Raw genomic sequence first — 23,667 nt, forward strand, 5'->3', positions numbered from 1 at the left:
TCTTTCCCTGGATGCCATTGATTGGACATTTCTAATTGGGACATTTTCTTGGCCTTAGAACTGTAAACTGGCAACTCATTAAATTCCCCCTTTTTAAAAGCCATTCCATTTTTGGTATATCGCATTCTGGCAGCTAGCAAACTAGAACAGGGAACGCTTCAGGAGATTTGACTGCGTGAAAAGAGGGAAGCTATAGAACATTCGAACAGAAAGCCATTGATGTAAAAGATAGTATATATGTTCATATAGAATGCATACGCACAAAAAAAAGACTGGAAGGGAGAATCTCTTTGGGGCAGAGATTGCTAGGGGTGAGCCAAGAAGAACTTGGGTTTTATATGTATTGTTTGAATTTTTCTTGCAAGGGTATACTTTCCAAATTGAGTGTCAGCTGGGGGTCTAGAAAGCCCTACAGTCAGTCTCAACAGCGTTGGGAGACTTGCTTTAACTCTGAAACCTTGGCCAGCCACCTGGTTACTGTTTCCCTACCTCCATCTGTAAAGCAGGGCTAATAATGATAATCAAGGTCCGAAGGCTGTTGTGAGAATTAGATTTGTCCTGGGCTCCACGTTAAATGCCCCCAAATATTAACCATTATTTTGATTGTTGTTGTTCTCATCCCAGAATGTAAGCTCCATGAAAGAGGTACCTTTGGTTTGTTCACTGTTTTATCTTCAGCCCCAAGAACAATGCCTAGTACACTGTATGTGGCTAAAACCAATTTGTGGAATGAATGAATAAAGTGCAGCCTCCTCATCAACACCTCTGCCCAGCAATCTCCTTCCCTCAGTCTTCTCCACAAAGGAGTCATCTCCCTTTCTTCACTTGGCCCAGGCCTCTTTCTCCTTTCCCCACTTCAGTCCCTGCCCTTTTTTCTGTTAACCCAGGAGGCCTCCAGGGAAAGGATGAGCTGGCCTCTCACTGCGGCTCTTTCCAGAAATGCAGATACTGGATTTTGCAGTGGAGTGGGATTCAGGGTGCCTGCAGCTGCAGCACTGGCAGGGACTCAAAGAAAATGGAATGTTCCTCAAGGAACTCAGAGGCAAAGTCCCTCCCCACCCCCAGGGCAGGCAAGGGGGGGTAGGGGTGGCACCAAGGCCCCAGGCTGAGGAGCAGAGGTACTCAAGGAAGGGTTTAAAGGCTTTAATGCAATCTGTCAGCAGCAGACACAAAATGTCGAACTCTCTGCTCTGTATGTGGTCCCACTGTCTGGAGTAGACAGAGCAATAAAACCTATTCAGAAGTTGTAAAGTCTAGTGAAATCCAAGGGCTTTGAAATCAGACAAATCCTGCCCAACTCTAATCACTTACTTGCTGTGCAACCAAATGACTCAAGCTCTTTGGCCCTCAGTTTCTTCATCTGTAAGATAAAAATACTATTTACCACATCAGGTTCTGAGAAATCAGTTAGCTAATGGCATAAAAGCTTTAGCCCAGACCCTGGCACAGAATAAGCATCCAACATCATTATTATTGATGACAGTGTGTTTCTGGAAAACAGCAAAGGTTAAGACACCCCAACCCACCCCGCACCCCTGCCCAACACACACACACACACGTTTTGTATTCCAGGGAGAACCTGAAGAATCTTACCTCAAAGAGCCATTCTTAGATAAGACTCATACATGCCCCCCTTGTTTACCTATAGCAAATTCCCATTCTTTGCCTCATAAATGATTAGACGAACTACTGTTCCCACTGATCAATGGAAAGAAAATACTTGTTAACCAAACTTTGGTTAAGCTTCTCTGCTTCCTCCAAGCCCTGGAACTTTAAGGGACCTTTCAGAAAATAGGCTGCCATTGATACCGTTCAAAAGCACTGGGTTCTCCGCCTGATGCACTCAAATGACCGTTCCTGAGATGCCAGGGTAAAGAGAGAAAGAGTTTATTGCTAGGTGCAAAGCAGGTGATCAGATGGCCTGTCAGCCTAAAAGCCTAGAAATATGCAACCCGAAGTGCAGTAACTTTGTTGGTTTTATAGTACCAAAAGATGGGCAGTTTTAGAATAATGAGCACAATGGCTGGAGATGAAGAGGTTACAGATAATCTAATTATGGAGCATGCACAGATTAAAGCTACTGTGCTTGTCAGGCAGTCCAATTTTGGTTAGATCAGCTTCCTCTAGCAAAATAGAATTGGAATCGGGGTGGGTTAGTTCTGGGCTGACTCGGGGCCTTTAATAAACATTAGGGGCTGCTTTTAGTGATCATAAGACTCTAAAGTGGAACAACAAGATAAAGGGTACAAATGTGGGTCAGTTAGAAGGTTTTTACAATCACAAGATAAAGGCTATATAGTTAAATGACCATTGCAAAGATCAAGGCAGCTGGATTATAGTTTAGCAATTTTGAGTATTTCCCTCTTGCTATTCTAATATACTCGAAAGTAAAAAGAAATACCTATATAATGATTCGGTAATTACAATAATTTCTTAAATCCTAAATTCTCAGTTATATTTCAACATGAAACATTCTCTGGTCTGTTCTCTGACCATGCCCCCTTTCATCCCACTTTCCCACACCTATTTTTGTTTTTTCTATAAAAGAAAAATTCTTTTGGCCTAACCTTTGAGACTCTTGTAGAGAATCTTATGGTGAGAATGTTCTCCCTATTGCAATACTCTCCTACCTCTATTGCAATACTCTCCTACCTCTATTGCAATAGCCTCTCCTATTGCAATACTCTCCTACCTCTATTGCAATACACTCAGCAATTCTTAATATCATCACATAGTTGCATATTCATCATTTCTTAGAACATTTGCATCAATTTAGAAAAAGAAATAAAAAGACAACAGAAAAAGAAATAAAATGATAACAGAAAAAAAAGATTATACATACCATACTCCTTAACCCTCGCTTTCATTTACCACTAGCATTTCAAACTAACTTTATTTTAACATTTGTTCCCCCTATTATTTATTTTAATTCCATATGGTCTACTCTTCTGTTGATATAGTAGCTAAAAGGAGCATCAGACACAAGGTTTTCACATTCACAGAGTCTCATTGTGAAAGCTATATCATTGTTCAATCATCATCAAGAAACATGGCTACTGGAACACAGCTCTACATTTTCAGGCAGTTCCCTCCAACCTCTCCGCTACATCTTGAACAACAAGGTGATATCTACTTAATGCATAAGAATAACCTCCAGGATAACCTCTCAACTCTGTTTGGAATCTCTCAGCCATTGACACTTAGTCTCATTTCACTCTTCCCCTTTTGGTCAAGAAGGTTCTCTCAATCCCTTGATGTTAACTCTCAGCTCATTCTAGGGTTTTTCTCAGACCCTTGATGCTGAGTCTCAGCTCATTCCAGGATCTCTGTCCCACATTGCCAGGAAGGTCCACATCCCTGGGAATCATATCCCACGCAGAGAGGGGGAGGGTGGTGAGACTGCTCGTCATGTTGGCTGGAGAAAGAGGCCACATCTGAGCAACAAAAGAGGCTCTCTTGGGGGTGACTCTTAGGCCTAAATTTTAAGTAGACTTGACCTATCCTTTGTGGGGTTAAGTTTCATATGAACAAACCCCAAGACTGGGGGCTCAGCCTATAGCTTTGGTTGTCCACACTGCTTGTGAGAGTATCAAGAATTCAACTTGGGGAAGTTGAATTTCTCCCCACTCTCACCATTCCCCAAAGGGGGCTTGCAAATACTTTTCCAGTCACTGATCAAATCACTCTGGGATTCATCGGGGCATCACTCTGGACAAACCAACAAAATCTCATGTCCTACCTGAGATTCCAAGTACTTATGACATTCAATCAAACTATCTACATGAGTTATATTAGGAAATGCTCTAGTCAAAATATAAATTTTGTAACAAATAAATATTTTTTGCTTTAGTCTCACACATAAGGTGACATTTTAAAGTATTAATTATCATCTATTTTCAGCACCCTGCAATAATGACATTCCTTGGTTCTTCCTCATGCAAAAACATTTTTAAAATTTGTACATTGTACATTTCACTATTATTATACACTCTAGGCATTCCTAGATTGTACCATCTTGATCTTTACCATCTATCTTTCTTTCTGATTTCATTTATGTCCCCAGCCCTCGTCCCTCTATCATTCTCACATGCAGCTTCATTCAGTGTTTTAACATAATTACATTACAGTTAGGTAGTATTGTGCTGTCCATTTCTGAGTTTTTATATTCAGTCCTGTTGCACAATCTGTATCCCTTCAGCTCCAATTACCCAATATCTCTATTGGTAATATTTCTATCTCCTGATGGTCTCTGTTACCAAGGAAATATTCCAAGTTTATTCACTAATGTCAGTTCATGTCAGTGAGACCATACAGTATTTGTCCTTTTGTTTCTGGCTAATCACACTCAGCATAATGTCCTTAAGGTCCATTCATGTTGTTATATACTTGATAACTTTATTCTGTCTTACAGCTGCATAATATTCCATCTTATGTAAATGTCACAGTTTGTTTAGTCAACTGTCTGTTGATGGACATTTTGGCTGTTTCCATCTCTTGGTAATCGTTAATAATGCTGCTATAAACACTGGTGTGTAAATGTCCATTTGTGTCTTTGGCCTCGTGTCCTTTGAGTAGAGACAGCATATAGATGGGTCCTGTTTTTTAATCCATTCTGCCAGACTATGTCTTTTGATTGGAGAGTTTAATCCATTAACATTCAGTGTTATTACTGCATGGGTAGTACTTTCTCCTACTATTTTGCCTTCTGGATTTTATGTCATATCTAATTTTCCTTCTTTTTACCTTTAATCATAGTCTTTCTTTCTACACTCTTTTCCACACCTCTCTCTTCTGTCTTCGTATCTGTCTCTAGTGTTCCCTTTAGTATTTCTTGCAGAGCTGGTCTCTTGGTCACAAATTCTCTCAGTGATTTTTTGTCTGAAAATGTTTTAATTTCTCCCTCATTTTTGAAGAACAGTTTTGCTGGATATAGAATTCTTGGTTGGCAGTTTTTCTCTTTTAATAATTTAAATATATTATCCCACTGTCTTCTTGCCTCCGTGGTTTCTGCTGAGAGATCTGCGCATAGTCTTATTGGGCTTCCCTTGTATGTGATGGATTGCTTTTCTCTTGCTGCTTTCAAGATCCTCTCTTTCTCTTTGACCTCTAACATTCTGATTATTAAACGTCTTGGAGTATGTCTATTTGGATCTATTCTCTTTGGGGTACGCTGCACTTCTTGGATCTGTAATTTTAAGTCTTTCATAAGAGTTGGGAAATTTTCAGTGATAATTTCCTCCATTAGTTTTTCTCCTCCTTTTCCCTTCTCTTCTCCTTCTGAGACACCCACAACATGCATATTCGTGCGCTTCATATTGGCTTTCAGTTCCCCAAGTCCCTGCTCATATTTTTCCATTTTATTTCCTATAGTTTCTGTTTCTTGTCGGATTTCAGATGTTCTGTCCTCCAGTTTTGAAATCCTATGTTCTGTCTCTCGAAATCTACCATTGTAGGTTTCCGTTGTTTTTTTCATCTCTTCTACTGTGTCTTTCATTCCCATAAGTTCTGTGATTTGTTTTTTCAGACTTTCAGTTTCTTCTTTTTTTTTCTTTCCTTGCCTTCTTTATATCCTCCCTCAATTCATTGATTTGGTTTTAATGAGGTTTTCCATGTCTGTTCGTACATTCTGAATTAATTGTTTCAGCTCCTGTATGTCATTTGAATTGTTGGTTTGTTCCTTTGACTGGGCCATATCTTCAATTTTCCTAGTGTGATTTGTTATTTTTTGCTGGCGTCTAGGCATTTAATTACCTTAATTAGTTTATTCTGGAGATTGCTTTCACTTCTTTTATCTAGGGTTTTCTTGCTGGATTAATTTGTTGTCTATCTGTTCTTTGACATTCCATTCAGCTTTATCTGGACCTTTAGCTTAAGTTTTGTTTAACAGAGGAGAATTTTTCAGTTCTTGTTTTCTTGTTTCTTGCCCTGCTTGTGTGGTGCCTTCCCCCCCCACACACACACTTAGGAGGGTCTACTTAGATATTATAGACCCCAGCCAGATTTTCCCAGATCAAGCTGGCCTCCTATCAGGAGGAAAGAGTCACCTGCGTCGGTTTTCCCTGAGGATGAGACCCAGCAGGTTGAAAGATTTTCCTGTGAAGTCTCTGGACTCTGTTTTTCTTATCCTGCCCTGTGTGTGGCTCTTGTCTGACTGCAGGTCCCACCAGCATAAGATGATGCGGTACCTTTAACTTTGGCAGACTCTCCCTGCTGGGGGTGTGGTGGAGGCAGAGGAGAGGTTGTAGGCTGGTTTTAATGGCTTCAAATTACCAAGCCCTGGTGTATGAATTCCTTGATGGAGGGATTCCACCTGCGTTAGGCTTCACCCCTCCCCTGGGGAAGGCACAGGCTCCAGACAAGCCCCCAAAAGAGCTCACTTCTGTCTATGCCTGGGGCAGTTGCAGCCTGAAAAGTCCTGCCACTGTATCCAGAGGCAGTCAAGCCTTTGTAGATACACAGCCACAAAAACCTCTGTTTCCTTCTCTTTTTTCCCCCCTTTTTCTGTCAGTCCTGCCCCCTTGGCACTGGGGCAAAAATGAGCAACCTCCGCTTTGATCAGGTTCACCTAAGCTGGGGGCCTATTTTTAGTAGTCAGAATTTGTTAATTAATTCCACAACTGGCGTTTGATTGTGCCCAGTCCCTGCTGCTGGTAAAGTCCTTTCCTTTCCCCTCTGGGAAGTGGCCTGTGGAGGAGGGGCGCTGGCTGCCGCAGCAGCTTTGGGAACTCACAGTTCGGGGCGGGGGGTGCTCGCAGCTGGTCCAGCTGGTCCAGACTGGGGTATGCTGTGTGTCTGGTCACTGACGTGGCCCCAGGAGCTGTTCTGTACTGTTTCTGGTTATTTAGTAGTTGTTCTGGAGGACAAACTAAAATACGCACGTTGTTAAGCCACCGTCTTGACCCGGAACTCCCCTTCTTTTGCAGTCTTGATTAATATGTTATGAGTAAGAATTGGACATGTTTCCTATTATCTTATAGATAATAGCCATCTTATTATCAATTCTGATTTCCAGTCTTTCATTTATTTAATCTTTTGAGCAGCCAAATAGCAGTGGTAGGGTTATGTCAGCCCTGCTCCTGCCTGGACCCTAATGCTGATGGCGTTGAAAGGACAGGGCTGTGGTCCCCAATGTGACCACAAGTGAAGTGGCAAGGCTTCTTCAAGAGCGCAAGGCTTTGCTGTACGCCTGTTGCTGCCCTACCCTTTGTCTCTCAGGCCAGACAGACTGCTCTCTGGCCTCTTCCTTGTATTTCCCCAGCTCCCTTTGCCTTCTGTTCCCACCGAACTGTCTTGATTTTCAAGGGCAGTTATCACAAATACCACACAATGAGTTGGGGTTTATTGTCTCATGATTTCAAAGGCGAAAAGTCCAAAATAAAGGCAATGATAAATCCATGCTTTCTCTCCCCCAAAAACAAACAAACAAACAAACAAACAACAACAAGATCAAAGGTGATGGTGGAGTTATACAGTGAAGGCAGGATTTAACAAACGAATATGATGGCTGAATCATTAAACTGATATCTCTTTTAGTCTCCAGTATCTTAGAACAGCTAGAAGTAAAAACCTAAAATTATGGAAATGTAACCCATGTCAAACTCTGAAATATGTTCTACAACTAATTGTGGTGCTGTGCTTTGAAATTTATTGCTTTTTTTGTATATATGTTATTTTTCACAAGAAAAGGAAAAAAAGTCGATTGTGTTGATAAAAAAAAATATTTAAGCCTTCTAGCCTCTATATTCTGGAGCAGCTAGAAGGAAAATTCTTAGAGGATCATATGGTAGCCCATGACAGACTCTGGGATCTGTCCTGTAACCGCTTGTTGGACAGTGCTTTGAAAACTACCGCTTTTTTGTTTCTTTGCTTTGTATATATGTTATACAATTAAAAAGTTCAAAAAACAATGAGAACAACAAAAAACAATGTGTCTCGGAAAACTCTGGGTAAGATACAAAGCATTTTACAAACATATTACACCAGGGAACCCTTTTCCAGAGGAACATCGCAAGGACCTTAAGGTAGCACTCACTGGGGAAGGCTGATCCAAGGGATGCAGGGTCCCTTTAGAAGGCAGGGTCCAAATTCTTCAATTTCAGTTTATTTTATCGTGCCTAGCACTGGGCTTTGCACATAAGGGATATGTGTACATGTTATATCAATCATTTGGACAATCCACATACCCTTCCTGAGCCACAGCCTGCCAATATAGCTCTGCCAGAGGCTAAGAAATGATTTTATTAATCTAACCAATATTTCTTGAAGGGCTGTTTGGACCTACAAATGCCAGTTCTCTGCTTTCTGGTCTCACATATCATTATTATGTGATGGAGTAATGATAACAAAACACACCATCAATTGAAGCTTCCTTAGTTCCACTCATTTAATGTTTAATCTGGATCATCAACATTTAGATCGTTTCAATACCTTGCTTTTACAATGAGCAACAAATATCCTTGTCTATGAGTACCAACGTGTGCAAATAGGCTACCTTCTTAGAGGAGAAACTGTTAGGTCAAGTGGTGTGTGCATTTGTAATTTTGCAGCTATTACCAAGTTGCTCTTTACAGAGGGTTGTACTGATTTCCACTCACACTAGCTATATATGAGAATGCCTGAGCCACACACTCCTGCCAAGATAGTTATCAACAAGCTTGTTCATCTTTGCCAATCTGATAGGGGGAAAATGATATCTCCCTGTGGTTTTAATTTGCATTTTTTATTAAGAGTGAAGCTCTGCATCTTTTCGTGTCAGAATCATTTGTGCTTCCTTTTCTGTGAACTGTTCATATCCTTTGCACATTTCCTATTGATTTCTTTCTCCTCTTATTGACTTTCTGGAGCACTTTGTATTAGTTCTTTGACTCTGTTATAAATTGCAAACATTTCTTCCATTTCCCTATTGACTTGGTTTTTTTTTTTCCTTTGTTTTTTGTTTTATTTGGCTAGTTATGAGGTGGAGATCTGATGTGAATTTTTTTTTTTTTTTTTTTTTTTTTACATAGGCAGGCACCGGGAACCAAACTCAGGTGTCCGATATGGCAGGCAAGAACTCTGCCTGCTGAGCCACCGTGGCCCGCCCTGATTTGAACTTTTAAAAAACATTTTATTATGGAAAATTTCAGCCATATACGAAAGTAGAGAATTCTATAACAAACTCCAAGTTATCATTATCACCCTGTTGCAACAATTAACAACTCTGTTGTGTCTATGCCTACCCCCACCCTCCCCCCTTGAGGCAGGTGAAAAGAGGGAGTCAGGGGAGAGAAAGAAAACCCTGAAGGAGTCCTTGAACAAGGATGGTTAATGAAGATCAGCAGGTTGTGTGTCTGGCAAAGACGTCCTGCCCAGGGGCTACCCGCTTACTCAGCAGCAACCAACCCATCTAAAGCCGAAGGACTCCTACCAAATGACTCATCTACAGAGAAGGGTGAAATCAAGGGACCCACCCAAATGTACTGTCTACCCCCAGGCACCACCCCTGGGAGAAGGGAAGGTAAAAGAAAGAGCCCCAAACAAGGAAGGACATGGAGGGATGAGTAAAGCTAATCTATAAAAGCAAATACTTGGAGTGCAAGGGTAGTTCAGTGGTAGGGTTCGCGCCTGCCATGTGGAAAGACCTACGTTCGATTACTGGTCCATGCACACCCCAAAAACCAAACAAACAAAAATTCAACAAATGGTGCTGCAATAACGGGATGCTCATGTGGATAACGAAATGTGAGCCTCCCATACAGTATACAAAAAAAAAAAAAAAAAAAAAGGAAATGCCCCACACTGCCAATGCCTCTGGCCCTCCATCTTTCTTTACTTGAGAGAGTGCCCACCTGCTCTTTTCTGTGCATGTGTACTTCATAAAGTTCTCACCTACTTGCTCTATCTTTGTTGTTCCTCTGAATTCTTTATTACACTGCAGCCAAGAACCTGGAAAGCAAAATCTGGTAGTACCCCCACTCTGCTCCACCAATCAAATATTTTGAAGAAAACTCTAAACATTTTATCATTCCATATATATCTCAGTGTCGATAAGAGAAAAGTTTTGCAACAATTCTAAACTTAGGATTGTTGTTGAGAGATTCATAAATTGGGCAACATCTGCTTCAGAAAGTAGACGGGAACTCCCCTGAGGGGGTAGGAGGGGGACTTATAAAGGACACATGTGAGCAAGAGTGAGGAAGTGTTCTGATTGGCTGATGATGAGTTTCTATTTTATATAGTTTTATAGAGTGGGGGGAAGATAAACATTGATTAATATGGTAAACGGGTACACTCAGTTGAGCTAGTTCTACGGGACCTGGAACTGATTTATCACAAGGTGTTGCTTATCTGCAATTCTGTAGGGTATGTTCCCTTTTCTTGGAAAGGCCATGCAGGGCAGTTGTTTTTGTCTTCTGGAAAAGTCTTTCTTGGAAAGGAGTCCCTCCTGGCAATACCCAATGTAGGTGGTCATTTTAGTGACAGTATATGTCACTAAATACCTAACCACAACACCATTAGCATACCTAAAGTTAATTACTCAATATCAAATAGTCATATATATTTTTTTACAGTTCGTTTGAATCAGAATTCAAATAAAATCCATATATATATATATATTGCAGTTGGTTGATGTGTCCCTTTTTTACTTCACTGGTTCCCCTCCGTGTCTCTCTTTTTAAAATTACAATTATTGAAAAACCCATAGCTAGCATTATACTTAACGGTGAGAGCCTGAAATCACTCCCCCTAAGATCAGGAATGAGAAAAGGATGCCTGTTGTCACCACTATTATTCAACATTGTACTAGAATTCCTACCTGGAGCGATTAGACAGGAAAAAGAAATAAAAGGTATCCAAATAGGGAAGGAAGAAGTAAAACTTTTATTATTTGCAGATGACATGATCCTATACTTAGAAAATCCAGAGAAACCAATGACAAAGCTACTTGAGCTAATAAACAAATTCAGCAAAGTGGCAGTATACAAGAATGATGTGTAAAAATTAGGAATGTTTCTATATGCAAGCAATTACCTATCAGAGGAGACAATCAAGGGAAAAAAAATCCACTGAAAAGGATAGGAAAAAAAAATGATAGGTATTGTATGATTTCACTATTATGACTCTGGTAAAGGTAATCTCAGAGGTTATACTGTAGAATATAGCAGACCTAGAGGCGCACAAAAACTAAAGATAGGGGAAAGGCTACCCAATGAGGTTGAACCTAAATGCAAGGAAATAGGTAGAAGTGACGGTAACTAATTAAGGGGGTTATAAGTAACTTTGCCATATTAAAGGTGAATATATTTGAAAGGGGATGTATAGTGCCATGTATCCCACTGATTAAATTTACAATTATGAATAAGTTCTCTCATGAACTATTTCAAAGATTCGATAGTGGACAAAGAGTCAATATAATATAGGGGTGTTCTAGTCCGAAAGTTGCCAAAATGCAATATACCAGAAATGGAACGACTTTTAAAAAGGGGAGTTTAATAAATTGCAAATTTACAGTTCTAAGGCTGTGAAAATGTCCAATCTAAGGCATCCAGGAAAAGATACCTTGGTTCAAGAAGGCCAATAACTTTCAGGGTTTCTGTCTCAACTGGGAAGGCACATGGCAAACATGGCAACGTCTGCTAGCTTTCTCTCCAGGCTTCTTGTTTCATGAAGCTCCCCCAGGGGCGGGTGTTTTCTTTCTTCATCTCCAAAGGTCTCTGGCTGTGTGGGCTCTGTAGCTTTTTCCAAAATGGTTCCCTCTTAAAGGGCTCCAGTAAGCAACCCCACTTTGAATGGGTAGAGACACAGCCCCATGGAAACTATCTAATCAAAGGTTTCCACCCACAGTTGGGTGGGTCACATCTCCATGGGAACAATCAAAAAGCTCCCACCTAGAAATATTGAATGAGGATTAAAGGGCATGGCTTTTCTGGGGTGAACAACAGATTCAAACCGGCACAAGGGGTATAGGGGAATACTAAAAATGCATGCTTTGGCTAATAGTTAACAAGAAGACATCCACAGTACCACAGCACTACCAGGCAACTAATTGTTGGGGAGGGATAAATGATGAGGGTAGTTTTTATTTGATATTTGGTGACACTGTGTTTGTTACTTCCTTGTCACTATGGGCCAATAAAAATTGTCTAAAATTGAGAGTGCTCCTGACTGTACAACCAAGCGAGGATACTGTAAGACATGGTTTGCTTATTTCAGACATTATCCATGATGTCCAATAGATGGAGGGAGCCAAAGGGCACAATGACTGAGAAGCAGAATGGTGAGCTGTGATACACTTATATGATGGAATATGGTGTAGCTACAAAAGGGAAGGACATTGAGAGGCATGTGACATAGTGAATAAACCTTGGAGACAATGTGTTGTACAAAATAGGCCAAAAACAAAAGAACAAATATGCTAAGGTCTCTTTCAGAAAATACTTGTGAGAAAACTGGAGCCTAGATTGGAAACCTTTATAGCAGCCACAGTGAGTCTGAAGTTGTAAGTGTATTTCTAGATTCTAAGACACTGAGCTATATATGTATCAGCTGGTATCTCCCTGGAACATTGAGTAACTCTGTGACACCTAAGACCCAGAAATGGAGTGCTGCAGCCCTGTAAGTTAGCATAACTACATACAATAACAGTTAAAGTAACCAAAAAAGAGATAAGGCCTCCAGCCCTTCCAGAACATCAGCTACTTCCATCCCCCTATCCCATATTATTGACAGCCCCTTCCAACATGAAAAAGTTAGAATGGGAATAGCCCAACTACCCCTAAAGAGAGGGAGAAAGATCAAAGGTGATGGTGGAGTTATACAGAGAAGGTAGGGTCTAACAAATGAGTAAGATTGCTGAATCATTATACTGATATTTCTTTCAGCCTCCAGTACCTTAGAGCAGCTAGAAGTAAAAGCCTAAAATTGTGTAACTGTAACCCATACCAAACTCTGAAATGTGTTCTACAACTAATTGTTGCAATGTACTTTGAAATTTAATGCTTTTTTGTATATATGGCATTTATCACAAAAAAAGAAAAAAAAAGTATATCAGAGATGATGGAATTTAACAAATGAGTATGATTGCTAAATCATCATATTGATATTTCTTTTGGTCTCCAGTGACTTGCAGCAGCTCGAAGAAAAAAATGAAAAAAAGTGGAATTGTAACCCATACCAAACTTTAAAATCTGTTCTATAACTACTTGTTAAAATATGCTTGGAAATTTATTGTTTTGTGTATATGTTATTTTTAACAATTTAAAAAATATTTAAAAAGAGAAAAGTGATCAGGCCTCAGTTACAGTTAAAAATGAAGCCAATCTGGCTGGGTATAAGGTAAATCAGAGTATAGGGTAAAAGATGATAGTGTATGTACTCTAGCCCTTCACCTACTATACGGGACCAAAGGCAGAGAGGTTTGTTATGTCTCGAACCTAAATTCTGTGTAACACATAATCTTTTTTTTTTTTTAATTTTATAATTTCTAAGAAGATTTTTCATTGCAATCTGGGTTCGTTCTCATATGGTGATATGAACAAGCAAAGTAGAATTATCATTTACATGTGATGTATCCTTGAATTATAAGAGCTGAACAAGGGAAAGAAGCCACAATAGGATGGAAGGATATTAGATGACTAAGATGTAAAAGACCTACCATTTGCTAAAGGATCTTGCCAAGGAAGTAGCACTGGGGTTTGGATGAGAGAAAGAGTTGGGGGATCAGGGAGAGTGAAGTGTGCAGGTGATCGCCAGCATACAGACAATAGGGACATGCCACCCCCCAAAACCCCCCACCCCGCCTTCCTCTTGCCACCTGGCTCCCCCTATACTCTCCCTTTCTTTGGACAGTATTCATCCTTTGCCTTACTCTTATGGAAGGTACAATTGAATTTCTGGCTAGGGTTCCTTGTTCTTTCTTTCTTTCTTTTTTTTTTTTTAGCATCTGCCTTTATTTATTTATTTTTAACTTTTTTATTGTATGGTATAACATATATACAAAGAAAAGAAATGAAAAAACAATAGTTTTCAAAGCACTCTTCAAGAAGTTACAGGACAGATCCCAGAGTTTGTTATGGGCTACAGTACCATGATCTCAGATTTTTTCCTTCTAGCTGCTCCAGAATATAGGAGGCTAGAAGGAATAAATATTTTTTATCACCACAAGTGACTTTTTTTCCCTTCTTTTTTGGGAAAAATAACATATATACAAAGAAGCAATAAATTTCAAAGCACAGCACCATAATGTAACACATAATCTTAATCAACCTGTCTGGATAGCTCATTTAAACAACCCAAACTCCTGGAGTCCATAACAAGAACGAGGTCTTGTAATTCTGTATAGCATAATGTAATACCCGAATACATTTCAGACTATGGTGGGCTGATAATTAAAAAGTATTGGGGGAAAAAAATATTGGTAGGGCCCCTTGAGGGTCCAAAATAAAAATAAATATATATAAATATAAATACAGATATAAATATAAACATATGGAGCAATTAAACCTTCCCATTTGGGAAACCCCAGGTACTGTCTCAACCACTGGGGACTCCCAAGATAATAGATGAAGCCCTTGATTTTGAGGATTGCCCATAGGAAACTTATTTCTGCAGTGGAGAACTAAGACTACTTATAATGAGGCCTAAAAGTTGCTTTCAGGAAACCTCTTGTCGCTCAGATGCAGCCTCTTTCTAGTCCAACTCTGCAAGTACAGTCATTGTCTTTCCTGTTACGTGGGACATGACATTCAGGGGTGAAAGTCTTCCTGACAGTGTGAAACGTGACTCCGGGGGATGAGTCTGGCCCGGCACTGTGGGATCAACAATGCCTTCCTGGGACCAATCAAAAAGGGGGAAAAGTGTAATAAAATAAGGCTTCGGTGGCTAACAGAGATCAAATAGAGTCAACAGGATATTCTGGAGGCTAATCTTATGCAAGCCTCAAGTTGGATAGTGCTCATTGCCATGGCTCCCAAACCCCAACCAACAACACTCCTGTGAACTCTTAAGGACATCTAGGGATGGAACTTGAAACCCTATAAAAGTTCCATGCGCTAAATTGGCTTTCCTGGCATCTATAATTCCCTGAAGATTCCTAAATCAGATAAATCCTGAAACTCAGAGTACCAAGCTCTCCAAGATGATCAATTAATTATATCCTTCTATGCTTTAGTGTTGACATCCCTTCTTAACATGAAAAAGTCAGAACAGGCATTGCCTAAAGATCCCTATAGTTTGGGAGAAGGATCAAAGGAGAAGGAGGAGTTATAACAAAGAATACAGGATTTAACACAAAAAAGTATGACTGCTGAATTACTACAGTAATATTCCTTCTAGCCTCCAGTGTTTTGGAGCAGCAAGAAGGAAGACTCTGAGATGGTGGAATGATAGCCCATGACAAACTCTAAGATCTCTAACTACTGTTCTGTAACTACTTGTTGAAGAGTGCTTTGAAAATTACTGCCTTTTCTTTCTTTGCTTTGCATATATGTTATATTTTACAATAAAAAAGTTTAAAAATTGTAATTACTGATTGCAGAATCTAGGTCATTTGTCTTGTAGTTTGTTGCCAGCGTTGAATTCCTAGGATCTTGGCCATGCCGTGAGAAAGAATTCAAGGGTACAGCACAGATCAAGTAAGCAGACAAAAGTTTATTAGTTATACCTGCAAGAAGGGCATGTGGGTGCTCTCACAAAGGAAGAGACGAGAGGCACACCATACTGTGGGAAAGGTTTGCTTTCATGATTTTTTGTTTCTTTTGTAATTTTAATAACTATTTTACCACCCTCCCCTTCTTCCTCTGTTGATGCTTGATCATACATGATTCACTCAGATGGGGTTGGTTGGTCCCAGGTGCTATTTACTGACGTTCTTCTCAGAGACAGCTTTCTTCTGCGGGCCTCACCACTTTTTGGAATTTGACCTTTGCTGATCAGTCCTAATTCTAATCCTGCCTCAGTTTTGTCCTGAATTTTGTTGATTACATACTCATGGTGTTGCCTAACATATTCTTCTGATATTTGTATTTTGTGTAAATTGGTAGTTGTAAGATTTAGGGCACTTTTTTTTTCCCCCCAAAGCTATGTTCAAAATATGTGCTTCCACTAGGAGTCTGAGAACATTCAGTTGTCTTTTGCGATGTTGTAGCCACTGGTGATTATTCCCTAGATTCATTAATTTATTCAGGGTTGACTTAATTTTTTAGTTCGCCAGTTGTCCCTTATAGAACAATTAATTTTCCCCCGACTGATTTGAAATGTCTTTATCATATGTTAAATTTCCATTTATCTTTATTTCTGCACTTTCTGGTCTGTTCCATTTACCTGTCATACTATTTCAACTATAGTTTCAAAATATGTTTATTATCACAGAGGCTAATGCCCCTTATTACTCTTGGTTTTTCAAAACGTTCCTGGCTAGACTTTTTATTTTTATAACAAACTTTATTAAACAAAACTATGGGTAAAGTCAAACATGTACTTTTAATATTAAGAGAAAACCTGACTAAAAGAAATCGTATTTTCACACCTCATAATAACCTATTTGCAGTTGCATTTAACTGAGGTCTGTTGCTGTGAAGACTACAGCACATGCACAGGTAGGGATGAATGATTTGTATGTTGTTCCAGCATTCTTGTCTATTACCATGTATACATTAAATTTAAGATTTAGTTGACAACTCCCAGATACACTTCATTTTTGTTGATCTTTTGGAAGAGGTTGTCTAAAAAGAAGAACATGTGGATTCTGGCTCATGAATTATGTCATGAAAACAGCCAAGACTGCCGGACACCAAGTCTCCTCCACTCTTCTGCAGACATTAGATAGGTCTCAAGAACTTGTCTGGAAATTTCTCTGGGTAACATGATATGCCAGTACTCATTACATTCGTCACAATACTTGTCTGTACAGTAGATCTGCTCATGGGCCATCATTTCCAGAGTACAGCCATGTGGAGTAGCTCAAGAGCTGAAGCAGTGGGCAACACGCTCCAGTCAGTCGAAAGGAACCACACAACTGAGACCTCCTGGCTAGCCTGGCTTGTTTGCTTGTTATTTTTCTAAATTAATTTTCTTTTTTTTTTAACATGGGCAGGCACTGGGAATCGAACCCAGGTACTCTGGCATGGCAGGCAAGCATTCTTGCCTGCTGAGCCACCATGGTCCGCCCTAAATTAATTTTCAAATAAACTTAACTAATCCCCACCAATCTCCCCTTCAAAAAACAACCAAACAAAAAACCGTGTTGGTATGTATATTGGGATAATGTTAAATTTATAAATTAACCTGACTTCTTTGTTTGGTTTGTCTTCCTATCCAAGATCACAGTATTTGTGATTAAATATTTCATTTACAACAACTCTAGAAAGTAGGGAGTATTGCTATTATTTCCATTTCCATTAGAAAGAACTGAGGCTCAGATACGTAGCATAACTTCCTCCAGTCACGCAAACCATTAAGTGCAGAAGCTGCCAGGTTGGTCTGACTTCAAGCTTCTGCCCCCACAAACAGAAGCCAGGAAGGGAGGGAGCCAGCTTCTCTCTTCTGTCTTACTATTTAGTAGCTGTTCTCCCCAAAGCCTTGTGCTCTCATCAGTCATATTCCACTGCCTCTCTTGCACTAGACAATTCACCACTAAAGCAAGGCTAATGATGCAAAACAAGTGCAACAGAACGGGTGAGATTCACATGGGGCTGAGACAGTTAGGGAGAACCTTCTCGAGGAAGGAAAAAACACAGTGGATTTTGGAAAGTCAGGCAGAATTTGGATGGGTGGAGAAGTCCAGGGAAAACACAATGGCCAGGGAAAAAGGGTGAGCCAAGGCACAGGTTCCAGTGGAGATGAGAGATAGAAAGGGTCTCTTAGTCCTATCCAAGAAAGGGCATTCTTAGTCTCTCTAAATAATCTGCTAACAGATTGGAAGATGGATATAAAGTCAAAAAGACTCATTTAACTTGCCTTTGTGAAAGAACATTGCATATGACTCAGGTACAGAGGCTAAGTCAAAGCAGGAAGGGCCTGGCATCTGGTTTTGTGGACAGAGCATAGGGTTGCATGTGAATTATTTGGCCTTCTAAGTTCTATGATAGTGACACAAATCTCAAACGACACAGAAAAGCATTTCTGAGTCAATCTTAGTTATGGGCCAATGCTTCTGATGGTCACTGGCTACTTGCCCAGGACTGAGGGGTAACTTACCCTTTTGGCCTTTGGTGGAGGGGTGGGGGGATGGGAGCTAGGGTCCCCAGGACTCAAAGTGGATACCCCCCTTACAGTTGAAAGAGTCTGAGTTTGTGTCTGAGGATGGTGTCACCAAGTTTCCCCTGCAGAGGTTTGTTGCTGCAAGAAAGAACAGCAGGGCAACAGGTGGACAGGGATGGTAGTGGAGGGGGCACAGGGGAGCAGGAGTGTGGGGGTGGGGGTGGGTGGGCCTATTCCTGGGTAAGAATGAGAGTCACTCTCAGATACCCCACAGGCCAGGAATCTACCTCTCCATTCCCAGCTTGTCTGGGTCACAGTCAATAGAGGCAGCAGATTCTGAGCTGATGGTCCTAGTTGTTTGAGATCACAGTCCCTGGCCTGCATCCATGGCTTGGAAGGTAGTATCAGGTATGACCTCAGCTGTTTTCCTTCCCAGCTTTAAGGAAAGGTCAGGATCTAAGGTCTGGAACACTTGTCAGTCAGATGACCCTTGTTGTGTCTTCCCTTTACTGGGTGACTGACTTGTTTATTACTATTAAAAAGAGCTTTCCAGGCTAAACTGGCCTGGCACCTGACTTTCCAGGGTCTCAGCACTTCAGAGGCTATTCATTATCCCACAGCAAGTCCATCCTTGAAGGACAATGCCAAAACTCCGGCCAACAAACACTCATATCTACCATAGCAGCTGTTTTCAAAGTGTGGATTCCAGACCAGCAGCATCAGCATCACTTGGGAACTTGTTAGAACTACGAGTGCTTGGGCCCCACCCGAGTCAGTGAATCCGAAACTGGGGGTGCAGGCCGGCAATCTGGTTTGGCAAACTCTCCAGGGGAATCTGATTCAGGACAAAGTTTTAGAACCACTGGTTTACAGGCCTCTAAGGGAAGCAGCTTGAAGAGCGAAACTGCGGTCAACCTGGAGCTTCACAAAGGATTTGAGCTAGGTATGTAAGTTGGGGAAAGATCGTGCTAAGAGAAGACGTGGACGAATATTAAAAACACGTACGCTTTTACCCTGAACAGCCCGGGGGTAACAGAACCTAACTGAGAGACAGTAAGACTGGAACAGGGCAGGTGCACCAGTGGGTGAGGACTCCAGGAAACCCAGACATTCAGCTCCCTTTTCCCAGGTGCGGAAAACGAAGGCTGGCGAGGCCATACTCCACGCCCACGCCACTCCTGGGGCCTGTCTCTCCGCGGGACTGCGGCTCTAGCTTGCAGAGTCCCGGCACGAGGCCAAGCTAGCCTCAGGTCGCGCCTCTCGCAAGGAGCGGGCGAGTCAGGAACGGGGGCCGGGCGCGGTCTCATTCCAGCCGGACTCGGCCACAGCTGGCCACACCCGGTCTGAGCGGCATCTTGGACCAGTCTGTGCCTCCCTGGGGATCCAGGTCTCCAACCCGGGTTCGGGGTATCACAGACTCCAGATCAGCCGCCTGAGCCACCGAGGTCAGGGCCTTCTCGGGAACCGAGCGTTCCCCTACCTCCGCCGGCGCTGGGAGAGCTCTGAGCCGTGGCTGAACTATAAAGCCCACAATCCGCAGCGCGGGGCCGCGCTGTCTTCTGGGAGTTGTAGTCCCGGGAGCGGGACGTCCCCTGTAGCCTGGTGCCGGCTGGACTCGGTTTCCCAGCATGCCCGCTCGCCAGCGGCGGGGGGAGGGAGGAGAGAGACAGGGAGTATGTGAATGGGGAGGGGGCAGCCGCCCCCCTCTCCCCACCCTTCCCTTCTGGCCGGGCCAGGGTGGGGGGAGGGGCGGGGCTGAGACGGCGGCGGCGGCAGCGCTCGGGGAGGGCAGGGCCGGGCAAGAGCGGGACTGGCCCGCGACCGGCGGGCAGCGAGACCCGCGGAGCTAACGGGTCCGGACGCCCGCGGCAGCAGCTTCCTGCACCCGCGGTGGCGGTTACCGGAGCGGCAAGTACGGCCCGCGCGGCGCAAGGCGCTGACTGAGGTGCGCGGGCGGGATGCTGGCGGGCGGCATGCGGGGCGTCCGGGCCCCTGGTCGCCCCAGACCTCCTCTGCACCGGCAGCCGGCTCGGCCCTGCGGTCCTCGGCCGGGTCCAGCTGGGCAACTTCCCCCGGGTCGGGGCGCCGCGCTCCCCTATGTGGGCGGGGGTCCGCTTGCATTGGCCTCAGTCCGGATCACCGCCTTCTGCTCCTGCACATCTAGCGGCTCTCACCCCTCCAGGCGCTACTGTTCCACTCCCGTGCTTGCTGGCAGCCCCCAGCCCTGGGGAGCGTTGTCTGCCCCATTCCTATCCTGGTTCCCGTGGGCACTCCCGGCCTCCGCTCTACCTGGAGCTCCCTGTCCCCTTCTTTTTGGGAAAGACTGTTTTTGCACGATCAATACCTCTCTCCTCGTTCCCCTATAATCTTTTCTCTACCTGGCATGGCCTCCTAGTCATCCCCAGTGGCCCAATTCTCTCTTATAAGACCTAACCTCCTTCCTACTTTGGAGAAACCAAGATTCGGCTAGTGCCGGCAACTTGACCAAGGCCATGCTTCCGCCCTGTCCCTTGTCTGAGCCCTGTCCCTTGTCTCCAGACTCATCCTCTAATGCCTTGGAATGGAAGAGTCATTTCTGCGCGCCGCCCCCCGCCCCCCAGTCATTCCCCTGTGACTCGATCAAACTTCCCAACCCCGTGCTGCAGCTCTGAGTTGAGCTCACTAAAGTCTCCCATTTAGCTTTCCACTGCTTTTGTTTTCCGCTTCTCCTCCCATATCCCACTTCTGACCCTCTTTGCCTTTAAGAGAAGTCTCCCATTTATTGCTTGTTTGCTCAAGTTAACCTTTTGATTTCCTGTCAGCTGCACACATCTCCCATTTTGCCTTTTGCTTTATAGCTGCATAAAAGACTATATAGAACAGAGGTTAGCAGTGTTGGGGGTAAGGGAGAAGAGGTGCTGGTGGCTCAGAGGGGCTTGGCAGCCTCTTCCATCCCAAGCTCCAAGGCCCTGAGGGGTGTTCAGGACCCTCCAGGGCCTTTGGGAAAAGATCATTCCTAGCCAGTAACTTACACTCCCATCTTTTCTTTAGGCCAGTTGCCTAGAAAGCTGGACAGTCATCCCTTCCTCTTATTATGCCGGGTGGGCTCCGACACCCCGCAGATAAAGGGCAGCTCCTACCTTCATGGAGAGTCGGGGAGACCACAGGCCAGAGTCTCATCCTGCTTCGGCTGCTGCCTTTGGAGGGGTTGTCTGTTTGGGGCGGGATGCCTGTCTGCTAGGTGCTCTGAGCTCTTTGTGGAGGAAGGCACAGTGTCTGTAGGCGGTGATCCCAAGTTTACTTGTGGTGTTCAAAATTTAGGGGAAAAGGGAATCTGGCCTCAGAGAGGTGGCACAGACTTGCCTCTGTAATTCAATTAAAAATAATTTTTTTTCCATTTTCCTTTGGCAGCTTTTCCTTTGGGTCATCACTTTCTAGCCCAATCCCTAGTTTCCCATTGGGAAATTTCTGAGCCATCAGGAAGGGATGGGGGGTGCTCCAGGAGTTTGGTGGAGTCCTGAATGAGCAGTCTTGATCTGAACCATATGGTTCCCAGCTTCAGCACACACACCCCCTCCCCCATAGCTGTGAATTGGATGCTTTTAACCTTGTAACTTGAGAATGGAGGAAGGGAGGCCAGGGGGCGGACTGTTTGTGCCTGTGTTTCTATCTGCATCTGCATACTTGTGGTCACGCTTGATAGGGGCCTGTGGGAGTGACCGTGGCCCAGTGTGCATCCTAGAGATCTGGTGTGGTATGCTCACTGGCCTTCTAGGAACTTTCTGAGCCCACCCCCCAGAGTGGGCCCATTTCAAAACCCCTAAGAACCACTGGGTGTGGCCATTGGAAGCATTTCCTTCTCTTCCTGCCAAGCCTCTGGATCTGAGAAATGCCTAGAAGTAAGGATGACTCTTCTTGAGAAGGCCACCTGGGACTGAGGAATTTGAAATAGCAGGATTGGCAGGAAGGGGAGAGGTGGGGTCAGGAGAGGCTTGTATCCTCTTTTCTCCAGTCACGGTAGAAGATCTGAAGGGTAGTGGTCTGGAGAGTAAGGTGATAAACCGATTCCTCTACATTATCCTATACCACATTCTGCCTTAGTTTAGGTGGTACGTGTATAGTTGACTTTGGGTCCCAACAGTCTTGTTAGTAAAGTTCTCATTTCTGGAATACCTGATTCAGTCCTTGGCACATAGTAGATGAAAAATAAATGTTTGGATTGAAGTAGAGAGTCTTATGATAAAGTTTAGGGCCTTGCTCCCCAGGCTTCAGGGTGCATGGGAATTCCCTGGAGAATTTTTAAGGCACCGATTACTGCCTGCTGGCTCCCCAGCAGAGTTTTCTGATTTTGTTGGTCTGTCCAGAGCATTTGCATTTCTACCCATCTTCCTAGTGATTACTTTTTGAGAAACACTGCTTTGTGGCCATTATAGTTGCTCGGGAGATTTAAAGTTTTAAGAGACCCTTCCGCCTCACTTCCCTCCCCAGGCTTCTTCTTGCAGCTGCAGTGATTTGGCCTTCCCAGCACAGGCTAGATTAATAGTAGGGGTGCCTTGTAGTGCTTGGGTCCCCAGTCCCACTGTAACCAGGTAGCAAACACTTCCCCGTGGTCATTTGAGGGAAGGCTGCATGACCAGGTGGGACAGTTAGGGCTTTGGAAAAGGGTGACTCCGTGGAGGTGGCGAAGCAGATGCTGAGCCAGACCCTGGTCTGCCCTGTGCCTGTATCCCAGGCTGAACAGATGGGGGTGCCTGTCAGTTCAAGTCCCACCATGTCAGATTCTGGATAGGAATCTGGGAATATCTGAACATTTGGAAAAGCAAGAGGAATCACTTAAATTGTGCTTGTACTTTTTTTTAAAATTTTAAATTATTTAAGTTGTGGTAGAATGTACATACCATCAAAATAATTTTAACCAGCAGTGCCTATGGGCTCGAGAGGTATGCAGGCCAACAGGTACAAAGAGAGGCCTTTATGGGAGTATTAGGGAATTGTCCCTTTTGGCGTAGGGGATGCATTTAGAAAAGTAATGAGAAGATCCTGTTTGGTTGTAAACAACAATTTGGCTGACTTTGGCAGGAAAGGACTTCCTTAGAAGGCCGTGGGAGCTCACCGACTCAAAGGGATGAGTGGGGACGGAGGACGCTCCAGGGATCTTGGCGTGGACATGGCAGGAACACAAGGCCAGCCTCTTCACAATACCGCTGTTCTCAGGATAGATCTACTCCAGCTGTGCTCAGTAATTTTGTCACCATTGCTAAGATTTAAATCCCAGGGAGAAAGTTTTCAATTGACCCAGGCTGGGCCGTGTTCCCTCCCTAGCCCAGGGAACAACTGGTGGCATGGTAGGTAGACCCCCCATCCCACCCCACCACAGACTGTATCCAAAAGCAAACGTCCCTTAAAGAAAAGGAAATGGACACTGAGAGACCTGTCCACAAAGTTACTAGAAGAGGACTTGAACTTTCCAGTGGCTAAGGGAATACTTAGTTCTGACAAGTTTCTGAGCAG

General features: G+C 43.3%; 1 protein-coding gene and 1 pseudogene across 6 annotated transcripts in view; one reads left to right on the plus strand and one right to left on the minus strand.

The window, feature by feature from the left end:
• Positions 1-15,554: 15,554 nt before the first annotated feature.
• On the minus strand, positions 15,555-18,328 carry LOC143660364 (cyclin-dependent kinases regulatory subunit 2 pseudogene; annotated as a pseudogene).
• A 1,535-nt stretch (positions 18,329-19,863) lies between these two features.
• ST3GAL2 (ST3 beta-galactoside alpha-2,3-sialyltransferase 2) overlaps positions 19,864-23,667 on the plus strand; it is a 46,855-nt gene continuing 43,051 nt past the window's right edge. For 4 of the 6 annotated variants that reach the window (XM_077132999.1, XM_077133000.1, XM_077133002.1 and 1 more), the window contains exon 1: positions 19,864-20,122. The gene's annotated coding sequence lies outside the window, so the exon portion shown is untranslated. The remainder of the gene's footprint in view (positions 20,123-23,667) is intronic. The other 2 variants (XM_077133001.1, XM_077133003.1) reach the window with 1 other exon arrangement.

Source organism: Tamandua tetradactyla, chromosome 16 (genome assembly GCF_023851605.1).
Source record: "Tamandua tetradactyla isolate mTamTet1 chromosome 16, mTamTet1.pri, whole genome shotgun sequence".
Lineage (NCBI taxonomy): Eukaryota > Metazoa > Chordata > Mammalia > Pilosa > Myrmecophagidae > Tamandua > Tamandua tetradactyla.